Below are 10,976 nucleotides of genomic sequence, written 5' to 3'. Positions count from 1 at the left end.
TGCACAGGAACAAAAAGTGCCATGTGTTGCTCTTCAGAGCAGTCATTTTCTCACTCTGGATGTAGCACTCGCTGCATTGTTCCTTCTCATTTTCATTTAAGACGAGAGACTGTGCTGAAGTGCGCTTAGGTTCGGGTGTCTAGATGTTCGTGTTCTGAAGAAAGAGCATGCTGGTTCATGTTTTTATTCTGTATCATCTGTCCCTTCCGGGTGTTTTTTTGTTTTGGTTTGGTTTTGGGGTTTGTTTTTTTTTTTGCAACCTAACAAACGCTGTTTGTGTCACTCTGAGCCACAGATGCCGTCCAGCATGCAGGCACATGCAGGGAAGTGTGTGGCAGAGTGCATGAAGGGTGCATGCAGGTTTTTTGGAAACAACATGAAAGGAACTGCCAGGTTTTGAGTATTTGTGAAATTCAGGCCCACTTGTGGGTGCTAAGTACACAAATGTCTGGCCAGGAATTAATTTGAAAATCTGGCCCAGATTTTGCTGTCTAGGAGTAGAGAGCAAGCGCTACGTCTGTGATTCCCAGCTGGGCAGGCAGAGCACACCGGTGAGGTGAAGCAGAGGGTCCAGGAAAATAAGATGTGATGGTCTGGAGTCCTGCAGGCACAGGCAGCCAGCCTGGCTCTGAGCTGTGCTCCCAAAGCCCAGGGGCTGAGGATTTTGGAGCAGCGACAGGTGGCTTGAGGTTAATCATATGTGTCCACACCTGGCCACGGCGATGTATGCTCACTCTGAAGACAGGATTTTCCTTGGATGTTTTTTCTCTCCTTGAACAAGGAGAGTCTATATAGCATGGTCACAAAGATGGGAATGAAAGTGCTGGCTGACAAAAAGGAAGGAGTGGTCTTTACATGAGGCTATGGAAACGATAGTTGTGGAATTTAGGGAGTTTTTCTTGCTCCCCATAGCAAAAATGTTGGCAGGAGCTGCTAACCCAGCCAGAGCACTGCCATGGAAGAGCCTGCCCTCTGCCAACCGGCAGCGATAGCACTGTGCACCTAAACAGCATGAGCAAAACTAAATTGTTGCAGAGATGGGATTATGCATTTTCAGCATGGAAGTTTCAGGCTTTGATGCCACCCTTTAATAAGTGGAAATGGGAATTTTTTTCTTAATAAATCTGAAAACCACTGTGCTGGGTTTTACTTTGTGATGCTATATCAGTATGCTGTAATGACAAACTAGAGAGATTGTTCAGGGATCAGGAATGATGAGTGTTGCAGGACGATTTACATACTGTTTTCATCACCCTTATGTTATACGCAGAGTAGCACTGTATAACACTAATGCACTGAGGCACATCAGATGCGGGTCCTGTTAGCCCAAGGAAGGAACAGAATAGAACCAGAAGTGGCAGAGGAGCTTGTTTCCCATCAAGACCAACGAACCATTACCACATTGTTGCTGTATTTGATTTCTCTCATTTAAATGTGTGATGGCAGCAGTTTACACCAGAAATCAAAGGTGATTATTTTCCCATAGAATTGTCAAGCAGGGCATAAAGCTTCCTACTACTGTCCTGACAAATGTGCTTGTTACTGTCAAAATCACTAGTAAAATTATGAAGTATATTTTCTTTTATAAACAAGAGGAGCTGAACATGAAGGAAAAGCCTTTGGTCATCGTAGTATTTACATGTTGTCTGCTGGGCTAATACTACTGCAGGGATTAAATTTGCTCTTCATGGTAGGTGCTCATTTGTATCTGTGTATGTACATTATGGTTATACATGTGACAGCTACCTGTCCTTGACCATACTAATTTATTGGTGACTACTAGTGACAAAAAGAAGAACCTGATGGAAATATCCTGTTTTGTGACAGCAAAATCTAGGGCAACACTTGTGTCCATTACATATGATACTGTAAAAAAAAACACCTGCTGGGACAGCTTCTAGGTGCTTCATTTTGTTTTATTGCTCTGCTAATCTTCAGACTGGGAGGAAAGGCTGGGATGGAGATGAGCCTAGGGGTTGGACTGGAACAGGACTAGGGAACCCACAGTCCCTGGGCCAGTTTCAGGCTGCAATTTCAGATGGTACAGCCAGCCGCGGTGCGGGGGTTGCGTTCTTTCTGCAGGGTTTAGTACTGAAAAGTTTCAAAGCGCATGTTGATACAGGGGCCACCAAAGGTCAAATGAAGGCTTGTGCAGCCCCCTGCAAAAAAAAAAAAACAGTCTGCTTGCCTCCGAGTCTGAGACAGGGGAGAAACTCTTGCCTTGTAAAGTCTTTGCAGCACAGTTCAAACTGATGGGGGGAGAGCAGGAAAACAACAGCTGCTCCTCCAACCTGGTGATGCAGCTGCAGTGTGCTTAGACTAGATGAGGTGAGTGGATTTCGAGTCTGCAGTGCAGCCATGCATTCCCTCTGCACAAACCTGCCTGCCTGATTACACAGGCAAAGTGAATTTTACTTCAAATCTCAAAGGAAGGATAGAAGCTCATGAAAAAAATATTTGAAAGAAACAGAAGCACAGACTTTTGGGGACTGCAGACTTTGTGCCTGGATGATCCATACAGATCTGTCTACTCAGCAGACTTGTAGAAGAGTAGCACTTTGCACCACTTAAAATTTGCCCTAAGTAGGGATGTGATTCCAAAGACTTGAATTTGTTGCTGTCTTGTTTAGCTGTTAAACCAAAACACCAGAGGTTGGGAGCTGTGCCCCTGGACTTACAGGCAACAGCGATAAACACTTTCAGAAGGTGATTCTGACATTTGCAGGGGTTAATTACCTTCTGGAGATTTTTTGTTTTGTTTTGTTGGGTTTTTTTTTTCCCCTATGGATACCTTAAAACTCTGGCTCTTTCTGCTCAAAGGCAGGAGAATTGACGCCAAGCTTGGTAAACCAGACAAGGGGCAGCAGAACTACATACTAGGATGCTGTGAGTACTCTTGCCAATTATGTCTCAGTGGAAGGAGAGGAGGCACTCGGGATGAGAGGTCCTGCATAACCCCTGGAGATACTTACCTGGTCAGCAGCCCATAGAGGGAGTCCAGGGTAAGGAGATTTCTAACTCCTAAAGCAGGGCAGCACACACTCCCTTCAGCCTGGGAACTGCCCTGTCTTTGAGCACACAAGGTCTCAGGGAGGATTTGCTGCCTTGCAAATGGAGGTTTGAAAGGACAGAAAGAAGAGGAAATAATTTACAAGCCTGCCCCAAAGTCTCCTTCCTTGTCATTGCTAAAGGCTGCCAGTCTCTGCCCCCTATCAGCACTCTGCAGTTAATGTTGGTGCTTTTCTAACAACTTAGTGGCAGCTGTGAGAGACTAAAAACTTTATAGAATAAAGCTAATCTCTGGGTTTATTTTTTTTATTGCACATAGAACAACAAGGCTATGCAGAAGGCTTTGGCTGTGTGTTCGTGTCAGATGCGCTCACCTCTTCAATTAGGCCAGGGGATTTTTATCTCAAGCAGTCAGATAGCAAGTCCATTAAAACACTGGGTGGACAAGGATGCGTAATTTGCTTAGTGCTGCTGTGAAGGCTTTGGTGATGAATGTTTCATGACTTGATCTCTGGAGAATGGGATACTGACCATGTAGCAAGTAGTTGAACATTGCCCAGGTTTTCCTGGTTGTTTGCCCTGAGCTATATGTTGCAAAGCACTGACAACTGCAGCTGTGAGTTATAGGACCGCTCTCTGCTTTAAAAAGTGACTTCTCTGACGAGGCTATTCTTTCTACCAGAAACATGTGTTTTACAGTCAAATTCTGCTCCGTAACCCCAGAACCATAATGCAAGTTCTCGTAAAGAAGTGCTAATAGCAAATCCTGCTTCTACAGAACGCTGACCACTCAAAGAGGTGGTAGGAGAGGTGGTTTTTCAGGTTGCTCCCAAAGGCCAGTGGAGATGGAGGTCCTCTGGGGAGCTTGGAAGCTCCAAGGGCACTCTCAGCGCAGGAGCAGAGAGCTGGCTGGAAATGTATCTGGTGTCTGCATACAGGAACATTGATCTGAACGTTAAGGGAGGAGTTTCTTGCCAGGAAGGATGTGAACAAAACAGTGTAGGCCCCACAATCCAGACGAGCTGTTTTCTGCCAGCAAAATCATGCAGAAAAAGTCTATCTGCATAGCTCAGTGCAGTTGCAGGGGAAACCCAGGCTGGCTCTGAACACCGAGAAGTGGTATTGCAACGTTAGCTGGGGCACTGCTGGAACTCTCATAGTCTAGTTTTCAGGAGAGGCAATGAGCCTACAGAAAGCACTTTGCTAACCCAGAGAAACTGCTTTAAGAGTCCAGCAGTGAGTGTGTTCACACCTAGTAGAGGTTCTCCTACCTGATGCTGAATTGCGCCATGCAATCAGGAACTAGAGTTCTAGCTTTTCTCACATCTCTATGTGGTTTTACATGTACACACCATTTGTCTTCTCCCACTCCAACTGTATGAATAGTGTTGAGGTCTCAAAACATCCTGAGAGGTCTCTGTGACAGGAATGGTTGTGGAGCTCAATGATGTGTGGGCAGAATGGGTCATCACCTCCATTTTACCAGTGGGAAACTGGGGGTTCCAGAAGCACAGTCATTTATTAAGGTTAGGCTGAGACCCAGTGTCCTCATTTGTTGGGCTGTCCTACCTTCTGCTAAGCAGCTGGTGACAAGGCATGCTGTGGGGGACCCAGCAGATGGTGCTGAGGAATGGTGTGCAAAAAGGCTTACAAGGAAGTGTGGGAAGTAGGTGCAATGGAGAACGCTGCCCAGATACCGCCGTGATACTCTCTTAAGTGCTAATATCGAATGTGTAGCAAAAAGACTTCATGCGCTTCTCTCCTGTCTTAAATGCAAGATCCTTTGCTCTTCAAGAGAGCCTCGGTATTCTTCTCCAGCTTATATTGGAATGATTTAATTGGTTTTAATTAGGTCTAGTGGGGGGAACATCTGCCACTTGCCTGAGACCTTATAATCAAAGAAGGGTCCACATAGTAGAATATCAGGATTGCACTTGTCCTCACAAAACCAAGAAAAATATCAACAATCAAATCTCAGGAGAGAATTCATCATCTACCAAGCATTTGAGCACAGCTGCATCAGGTCTCTCTTCTCACCCTGATGATTAGCGACGTGTCATTTGTTTGCTGCAAAAGGCACCTAAGTTGAGGGAACAAAGCTAGTAATTAGAGCAACACAGCTCAGATGAGATACATTCTGCCTGAGCATCCAAACCAAACACTTGGCTCTGCTTCTTTGGATGGCATTTCTCCTACGCCTACCCTAGAACAGCAACCAAGCTGATTTCAGGCCAAGGGAGAAGAGTAAAAGGGCTAGCAAAGGGACATCCTTCTGCTTTACTCTGCTACTCAATGTCTTATATCTACATCCAGACAGCTAAGCTTGCAGGTATTTTGTGAAATGAAAATGTACAGCTATTTCAGCTATGTAATCTTAGCATCTAGTGTGTACCAAGATTTGAAAACTCCCCGTGAAGATATTCCTAACTCAAGAATATAGTGTACACACAGAGTCTTGAAATGACTGTAAGCCCTGCAGCTTGCTCTGAGAAATATCAGCTTTGGGTTTGCTTGAGCCAGTGGAGAAATGAACTGTAAACCTCCAGGGGACTAGTGCAAAATTTCTAGCATCAGCCTTCCCCACTTCAAACCAGTGCCCTCTATTCTGATGTTCTCAGGCAGTAGTGAAGTGCCCTGTGATCACAGTAAGCTTTAACAGTGCCTATGCTCCATCTATGTGGGCAAATATTTATCAGCAATAATCAGGATCTGAACTTTTTCCAGAAGTCATACAGCCACTGGAACTGTGACGTCTCTAATACTTTTCACTGGCTTTAAGCATTAATTGCATCTTTCTTGCTTATGTATCTGGTATCTCTGTGCATTAGACAACTATTTGGAAAAGATATTTTAGCTTATATGGTGTATTCCAGAAAAAAGACAAAATGTTCTGTCTATTGCTGCTTTTAAGACAGTCTCCTGCTTGTGGATCAGAGTGTGTTTAAATTTAGGTGAAATCAAAAATATCAGCTGTATTTAAAGACATTGATGAGCAAGTCAGAAAGTACCAGGCAGTACATGTTCCTTAAACACTTAGCTGCCTCTGATCCTCTCAAAACTCTCGCTGAACATGGTGGGTGTGGCTCTTTAATGTCTAATTGTCATTTAATGTCACTGAAAGGTTCACCAGGCAATGACAATACAAGACCCAGCACAGACTCACAGAAGTTCCTTCAGAGCCCCGCAAAGTGTTGCCATAGCAGGGTCTGCACCGATCTCTGCCAATTCATCCAAGCCGTGTGTGGCTGGCTGTGCTGGGGCAGGGTGGGCTGAGAGAAGTGTATTTGTGCACAATTTTAAGAAGCAATTTGTGCAGCAGAACAAAATGTATTACCAGGCGAGTATATATATGGAAGTATAAGCAATGGAACCAAAAACTCTCAGAGATGGCAGTGTTGCAAGCTGGATGTTCTGCAGCTTTGGCCACGGGAAAGACAGGAATGTAAAAATGGGGTTCAGAGAATGACTAGGGACAGGGAATACAGATTTTTTGGCAAAACTGAAGGCAATTTGAATGGAGGGTGGGTTAAGATGTTAGTTAGCAAAGTTAGCTCTTGTTGTAGGTTTGTCTGAATGTAGTTATGTAGCTGACAAGCCAGAGGTGTAGTAGAATCTAAATCCAGAGGTCTTGTGTTATTCCTTTTGGGAAACTGTTGATGGGATGTTTGAGCAAAACAGTGCCAGCAAGGAGGATAAGTATTTAAGTATTGGGCAGGTTGAAAAAGCAAACTTAAAAGTACTGCCTTGTGGCAGTCCGGTGAATGCAAGGCACCTTTGCTAGAGACTGGGCATCTGCAGAAATACAACTGAAAGATTCCTTAGGTCTATTTTAGTATACTTAAATGTGCTTTGCTATAGGCAGATATCTGTACTTCTCTTCCTTCCATCTGGTGTCCACAAGAAAAATAAATGAAATCAGAAAAACGTTGAAAAATCTCCCGATAACAGTATATCTAAATGAGATTCTCGGAAACATGCCTTGACCTTCAGCCGTTCTCAGTGATTGAAAATATTGGTTTCCAACATTTCTTATTCGCACTGAGTGAATGAGAATATTCGCTCAGTATAAAAGTTCTCTATCTTCACTGAACTTTTTAGCTTAGTCATCAGTACAGACCCATCCTCAGCCAAAGTAACGCATTTTGCCACCTAAGAAATGACAAGCAGCTGAAGAAGTGCACATCATCCGCTGACTGCATGCCAGCTTTTTCAGAGGCAAGGACAGCACTGTGGGAAATGCAATAATAATTTTTTTCTTTTCTTGTGCATCTTCAATATTTTTCAGGACAGCAGTGAGTACCACTGTAATTACCACCACCCTCTCCACTGTCCACAACACGCCCTATCAAAACCTGCTGAACTGCCTGTGATGTTCCGTTTTATATTTACTGCTGTTCTGTTCCAGGCTTTGGCTGCACTGGAGTAAAAGAGCAACCTCTAAAGTTACTTACAGCCCTGCTTGTTCCCTATCTTAATCTAATCAAAAAGAATTTTCTGAACTCTGAATGACTGTTGATGATTGACTGGTATATAGCTTTTCACCCATTTTAGCCACGTGAAAAGCTGATGCGACAAGCTGGGGACCTTTTTCATGCCCTGAATGAGATATCAGATCAGATCCACAGCAATGATGTAGCTCCATAAAACGAGAACAAAGCATCAAATGTATGCCGTCGCTCTGCAGCTCTGATGCAAAGTAACTGAGCAAAACGCCACTTTATCATCGGAGGAGAAGTGCAGCCGTTCTGACTGTGCTGGAGCCTGCAGCAGGAGATTCAGTGAGGTTAGCCAACATATGTCTGGGTAGCTAATTGGTACTAATGTCTTCCAAGTTGCAAAGAATCTAGAAACAAAGTGCAATGATCAACGATTACTTTTCCTTTTTTTGTTGTTGTTGTTAATGTATTAGCTGGAATATTACTTACAACATATATCTCAGGGTGGCATCTTGACCTCAGAAATTTCTGTTCTTCTTACAGGCTGAAAAGACCAAGGTTTTACACAAAGATTTCTTAAATTGCCAGAGGAGCTGGCAGTGTTTGCTGCTAGCTGGAAGACTCCATTCTGAGCCTAGTGAGCCTCCGTCAAACATGATTCATTTGGCTAGTGACAAATACGATCTGAACTCAACAAAATTTAATCAAAATGGGATAATGTCTGCAATTTCAATTCAGGCTCTTGCATGGATTTAGGGTGAGCTTTTCCTTTCATAAGCTCCCAAGCATTACTTTTCTCCTTTTTTTTTCCTTTTTGAAATTCTTCTGGGCCTGCATTATTGCTGCAATTTGCTTCACCTCTTTTCACACAGGGTTTTTTTTTTGTCTATAAGAGCCTACTGTGATTGACTGTAGCTGAGATGTTTTGTAAAGTAATTGTTGGAAAAGAATAGGTATTTAATTACCTGTCCCTTCCCATCTCTTTTCTTCTTCTGTAAATTATGAAAGTAAGTAATCCCCAAATCACAATAATTTTGAGATAATGTTTTCTTTTTAAATTCAAATCTAGAAAACAAAGGAAAAGAAAGGGTTGGTTTGGGTTTGGTTTTTATTTTTTTCAGGCAGTGATTTGTTTGCCTTTTTCTCTCTCCCATCTCCCTTCCCATTTGTTTTTTCCCTCATTCCAAAGGTGTGGAGGGAATTACGTCTGCCTGCATTACACTCTCGGTTTTCTGTAGCTGCATTTCAATGAATCCTTAACATTCCCTTCTGAAATTCCAGTTTTCCATCCCTGAAGATTAAGAGAATGGTGGGAGATACCTCAAGTTTTAGAATTGGTTACTGGGAGAAAGAAGATGGACCAGGAATCATGTGAGCCAACAGAACTGTGCTGGGGTTTGCATTGCCCACAGCTGGTCCGCTGTGCTCCCCTTCTTGCTTGAAAGCCTGTGGACACCTTGTCCTCCTGGATGTTGTCTTTTAGTTTGGCCTTGGGCTTAATTTCCCACAAATGTCAGAGACTTGGAGAGCTTCTTGCTGGGCTCTTTGTTTCCTGGCAAGTCTGTTTTCTTGGGAAAGAAACAAAAGCATGCAGCTTTTGGCTAGGCTTCTATATTCCCATGTCCACACTGCGCTGCAGCTGCCTCTCGGGAACAAAAGAGCCAATAGGGATCCCTGCTTCTTTGCTGGTATTGTGCTTTCTCACTCTTTTCCCACTCCATTTTGCTTCTTCAGTCCTCTAATTTTCTGCCCTTTTTCTTTGATTGTGTTCAGAAAATTAGACAGGCTTCTATAACCCATTTTAAAAATGAGATGTTAGGTTATATAGTTCTTCAATGAGAAGATCCATTATGTATTTTAAAGTAAAGTGGCAACTTGCATCCATCAGCCTCATGTAAAGCTACTCAGCATCATTAAATGGTTGCTGTGTGAAGAACTAGCTGACCGTTAGCTGTACTTCAAATAATCATGTTTCTCTAATGAACACATAATTTCGTAGAAAGCCTTAGCCAATTTTAGATGAAAGATAGCATGAATGTGTCTTCATCAACACTGCAATAACAGACTAGAGAATAAGCTAGGATTTCAATTCACAGCCCTTGTGATAGCTCAAGTCTGGAGCTAAACGTTATAGTTCCTCTCCAGGAATTTGCACCATGACTGCTATGTGATCATGCAAATAGCTTTAGGCTAAACTCAGTCAGATGATTTTCAGCATTTAATCTTCCTCTAGGAGCTCTGGGAAGCTTTGTCTGAGATATGGTAAGATTTCACTTCTAAGCTTACAAGGGAAAGTAGCGTTTTACTAAGAGATCAGAGAAGCACAGTAGCCACAAAGAAGGAAGGCTTATTTGGGTTAGAGACCCAGTTTGACTTTGGTCTCGGGTTTGCTGTTGCTGCAGTCACTGTGGATGGTGCTGAATCCATATGAACACCCACTGTGTGGTGCTACCCAAGAAACCATTTCCAGTAGTACCCAGCACTAATTGGTCACTAAACTGAAGCCAAACCAAATTTGAGATGAGATTCCTTTGTGTGTTCCTAAATGCAACCATCCTGATACGTACTGTGCAATAACTGGTGCATAAGGAATAGCATTAATAGATGTTGGCTAGAAAAAGCGACTGCACTTTTGTCTTCTATTGCATGAAAACACTGTTCTGGTACGTCAGGCCTGACACGAGCAGTTGCTGCATTTGCTGGTGTTATCTAACTGGCCCCAGAGTCCTCCCTGAGCACAAACACGGTGCAGCATGGCCAAGTCTGTGAAACCCTACGTGCACGCCGATCTGCTGCTAAAATCAGATGGTTGTAATTCCCATCCTTTTCCCCTGAAAGTTTTACTGCTAGCAGGTTGCCGAAGAGCAGTTTTGTGTGGGGAATGGCCTTTTACAAGTGTGACATGAATCAGAACCAGCTACTGGTGCAAGATTGAAGATCTCTGTGAAGATGTGCCCATCTGGTTGCCTTTCCCCCCTGCAGTGGGAGAAGGGCTGTTCTCAGCCAGGCTTGCAAAGGGCTCCTGAGGGGCAGACAGAAGGTCCAGGCTAGCTGTGCTATACATCACCATGGAAAGGCAAACCAGGAAAAGCAGCAAACCCAACAGCGATACAAAAACACTCCCAGAAAAGCAGGACAATGGAAGGGGCTGATCCATTAAAAGTAAAGTCGTGAGGCTTACTGGTCACAAAAGCTGGAGAAATGTATCGAAGGTCTTTTCAAATAAATTCCTGATAAAGAAAGCATTGATCTGTTGAAGAAGGTCTGATAAATGAATACATTTCATGTGCATGGATCCAAAACATATTGCATAGTAGCAGAGTGCCTTCTCTCCCCCTCATATTTTTCATCTATTACAGGAATAGCTGTATGTGCGGTGAAAATCAGTATTTGACAGGTTTCTGCTGTACAGCAGACAGCTTTGCATTGTGGAAGGATTAAAAGAGATTTTTAAACCCCATGAGTATTCATCTGACTTCAGTTTAACTACTTGAAGTCCAAAGAGGCTGTACACCAGCTTTTCTCCTCTTT

Source organism: Falco punctatus (assembly GCF_963210335.1).
Source record: "Falco punctatus genome assembly, chromosome: 8".
In the NCBI taxonomy this organism is placed as follows: Eukaryota; Metazoa; Chordata; class Aves; order Falconiformes; family Falconidae; genus Falco; species Falco punctatus.
This window is presented reverse-complemented; position numbering follows the sequence as displayed.